The sequence below is a fragment of the Apis dorsata genome, unplaced genomic scaffold, assembly GCF_000469605.1.
Source record: "Apis dorsata unplaced genomic scaffold, Apis dorsata 1.3 scaffold_330, whole genome shotgun sequence".
NCBI lineage: Eukaryota > Metazoa > Arthropoda > Insecta > Hymenoptera > Apidae > Apis > Apis dorsata.
The window spans coordinates 107,596-112,105 of record NW_006263598.1 but is presented as its reverse complement, the minus strand read 5'-3'; positions in this window follow the sequence as shown (position 1 = coordinate 112,105).

The window sequence follows — 4,510 nt, the reverse complement described above, 5'->3', positions numbered from 1 at the left end:
CCCCCTTTTTCTCCCTCGCCGATCTCACCTCGGAGAGGGAAGAAGTAGGAAAGAAGGAAGGAAAGAAAAGAAGGAAGGAAGGAAGGAAGGAAGGAAGGAAGGAGTCGCGTGGCCGGTTCGGGAATTTTCGAGCGATAGCAGGGGAGGAGGGACGGTGAAATGCCTCAATAAAGTCGGAATGCATGTAGGTCACGGCGAGGCGAGGCGGACGTCACATTTCCCTGATCTACGCGCTGGCACCGATTCAACAATGGTCGCGCGGCGAACCGGCGACTCCGGAATTAAATTTCGCCCTCTCTTCGTACCCCTCCCCGTCTTCGTTTGACCGTGGAANGGTTGCATTCCAGCCGGCGTAAAAGCCCGCCCCGATACACAGTGCCCGTTCCGCGAATCGAATCGGCACCGATGCCCATTTGCATGAAAGGTCCCACCTCGTTGTCCCTGTGGTAATGTACGAGTGAACTAGCTAGCTTGACAAAAAGTGTTCAAGAGTGTCTTGTGAATTATTATTCTCTCGAGCAATCTGCGATATTTTTTTCGATTCTTCTTTCGAAATTATAAACAATACGTTTTCACGATTTGGAAATTATTTGCAATCGTTCGAGCTCGAAATTCAACAGCAAATCGAAGGAGAAGAAGGATCCTGTCCCGGTCTCTTCTTACGAGCGTTGGTCGTTCCTCGCGCGCATAAATATCGTCTTTCATCAGGAAACGCGGGATTTTTCATCGCTCGATGATGCGCGCCGCTGCCTCTCGCCTCGATCGCTCGCCACGTAAATATAGACGCGCCCGTACAGATATATCTGGTCGTGGCGGCACTCCGCTCCTCCAACTCGTTCCTCCGGCCCCGACCGATAAAAATACCCTTAGGTTAACCGACAGAGTCCTTTCCACGCAGGACGAGAGATCGATTCCGTTCCTCCCCTCTTCCTCTTCTTCCATCTTCCTGGATCCGTCCAACGTTGGATACGGTGGTGACCCAACACGGAGGAGACGACACCTACAACACCCGATCCACCGTGGTCGACCGTGGTGTTTGCTTATTTTCTCGTAAGAACCGGTCGTTTGTCACCGGTTGCGCCTATTTATATCAGCTCGCCGCAACGTCTCCAACCGGTGACAAATGCGCCCGGTCCGCGTATTTCCGAGCCGCGTTCACGCTCCGTCTCTGTCGCATATATTAGAAAGAGATTCGCTCCGTTTCCGTTCACGGATCTGAACTCGAATCGGGCACCGCAGGAATTCTTATCTCAAGGGTTGCTGTCCTTCGAAGGATTAACCCTTTGGAGAAGAGCGATCGATTATTCCCTTTGCAATTTATACTTTCGTGTCTTGATCCAGTGTCTTTCGTGTTCGCGTCTTTGTTTTGAACTGTTTGAGAGATGGGATGGCCCGTGTACCATAGTGTTTGGAGTGAAAACAACGTTGGGTCGTGTGTCATTTGCTTCGTTCCTCGGCTATTCGCGCGGTTAGACACTTGAGATCGGGAGGGAGGGGGGACGATTATTGTTATGTTAAGGGAAGGGGTTAAAGAACCCGGAAATTTACGAAATTACGAAACTTTGCGTATGAATAAGTGGAATTGTTCGTGCCAAGAAATACGCGAGGGATATCGCGTTGACGCTAAAATAAATTTGAGAGGGAAGATCCACGATGTTGTACACGTTGTAAATGTTTCTCTACGGATAATAGAACTCTTGGCAGAAAGTATTTCTGATGCCTGTCTCTTCATATAACATTCTTAATACGTGTGTTTACTAAAGTTTTTATTACCAGCTCGAACAAAGAAGTTTCTTCCAAAACTTTTTCTTTAAACATCACCATCCGGTGAATTGAATTGAATCCAATTTTTGATCGAACATCTTTTCTGTACACTTCGTTAAGTGTATTCTTTTCCAAGAAATAGAAATTATCGCTGCATTGTCTTATATTTTATATATATATAACTTTATCTTGTCCAAGGTTTTCTCGTTCCCACTATTTTCCCTCTTATCGAACTAACAGGTTGCCAAGAGAGGCGCTCTGAAAAGGAGGGGAGCGCGGATTAATTTACGCGTTGACGACGACGCCCAGACTTGGTATCTCTCCATCCAGAAATTTCAGAGCCAGATATTAAAACTTCCCCGCGAGACGAATCTCCGGCCGAAGTTCCGGCCGAGCCTTCTTAATCCCTGATCTTCCTCGCGAAATCTTCTTTCTCTCGGCCCGAGCCCAGCACGCCGAGGGAAATTTATTCCCCGACAGATGTCTCGAGTGAGACGGCAGAGTCATCCTCCCCCTCCCTCGCAACCACGGACGGAACCACGGGCCGTCTTCCAGACGGTGTTTCGTGTGGGCCACGCCCCCCGCCTTCCGGTGCCGATTACTTTTCCGTTCCGAGGGCCCCGTTAACGAGGAGGCTGGATCCTCCTCAACGAGGATTAATCCTCTCATCAAAGCACGCTTTTGTACCAGGCCGCCGGTTAATCGTGGACACACGCTCAACACGATTCTGGATCGGCCCCGTTTAGGCCACGAAATAGAGCGAGGCGACATTCCTCCGTATTATCCGCCTGACGATCCTCCTATTACGTTTCTCTCCGTTTCAACAGGCCCGACCTATCCGGCTCATCATCCTCTTCCGGGGCTCCCCTCCTCGTCGAGTAATTACAAATATTTCGCCTCTCTAATAACCGGAAAGGGGGAAAGGGGAAATCGTTGTGGCTCTGGAATCGTTCTCCCTTATAGGATTCGATTCTATTTATAATAGATTTATTGTAAGAATTTGATTTACGAATTTTCACTTCCTTTTGTATTATTGTATTTTATTTATTCATATTCATATTTTTTAATTTATTGTTCCTCGAAGCACGATTCTGTATTCTATTTATTCCAAATTAACTTATAAAGTGAAACGTTCAATTCCATAAAAATACCATCACTACTTAAAGAAGAGAGAAACAGGACGTATAATCTGTTCCTCTGGAGCGTAAAAAGCCTAAAATAAACCCACTGTTCGGTCAAATTCCAGGGAACCGTACCGATTCTACGATTTCGTAACTTTGGCTCAACACAGTTTCTACGAAGTATACCCTACACACCAAAAACTCGAGTCCACGAATAGTAACACATTTAGGCCGAAGGAAGAACTTCCTTTTACGTGAATTCCGTGTACCGACACGTAGAAAAACCGTCCCAACCCTCGCCACGCTCCTCCGCAGCCAAGAATCGCGAGGAAGCGACGGCCTTGGACGGCTTACATACGAAAAGGTGGGCAGCGTACATTTGGAAGGCATTAACGCGTCACTCGGTGAATCCGACAGCGGCGACGAAACGCCGCTCATTAAAATTCCATCGGGAGTCCCCCGTGTGGAGGGTTGACATCTCGTCGTCTCTTTACGAGTTCCTTTCGTGTGTGCGTGTGCACGAGCCACATCTGCCGCATAGATGGAGGAGGGAACAAAGAAGAAGAGGAAGATCCTTGTTCCTTCGTGTGACGGGGAACGTCATGTCTAAACAGTGGCGGACACTTATCGGCCTCGCGTACACGGGCGTCGAAATAATTAGATGTTGCGGTGGAAGCGTTCCGTTTGGTTCACAACTCTTTTGGGCGGGGAAGGACAGGAAAGTTAGAAGTTTAACGGTCTCGTCGACGGTTTTAATAGAGAATGGGTGCACGTTCATTAACGGCCGGGCTTTCTTTAATTAAAAACCTCGAAAACTCGAGGGAGGAGATGCCCTAAACATTCTCGTCCAGGGTGAAAAAAAAGAGTAATTACCGGTCGAGAGGGATAAGGTTTGCGTCAGGGATTTTCAGTCGCTCTCCAAACTATTACCTCTCCCCCGCGAGCTGTACTTCTTTCGTCTTTCATCCGTGCTGCGGATATAGAAAACAAAGGATCGCGATAAAACGATTGTAACGATAAAAAGAAGAGGAAGAGAAAGGGGAGGGGGAAGAAGAACGAAAGGGAGATCGTTTTTTGCTACGATTCAGGGAGAGACAGAGGAGGAAACGACAGAGGAAGAGACGAAGGCGCGCAATATCCCGAAGGCGATGCCTCACCGCGAAATCCCGTGCGACCCGTGGCGACGTTCATAAGCCACTCTTTATCGTCCACCCCTTCGAGTAGGGCGAGACAGCCACGAACCTCGTTCCGGCTACGATTTATCGCCAATATCCAGAAAGAAATGGGAGTTCGCTTCGTTGAAAATCGCGACATCTAACCACGGTATCTGAAACATCTCTCCATCCTCGCAGGATGGCGCGGAACAAGATGGAGGGGAGGGCGTTAATTTCGAGGTAGTTGAAGCGTTTAAAGAGGAAAGCTTTAAGAGAGGACGGGGCATATTTCTGGCGGGAATTGCGGGCTTAAGACCGGCCCTGCCGTGCATATCAAACACCTCGAGCATCCTCTCCCCCTTCAGTCTCACCTTCCACCTCTCCACTTTCCGTGGAGGGTGAAACTTCCCCTCAGCTCGCTAGTGGGTGGGATTAGCCGATATTACGTGGGTTTGACGGCACGCCACGAGT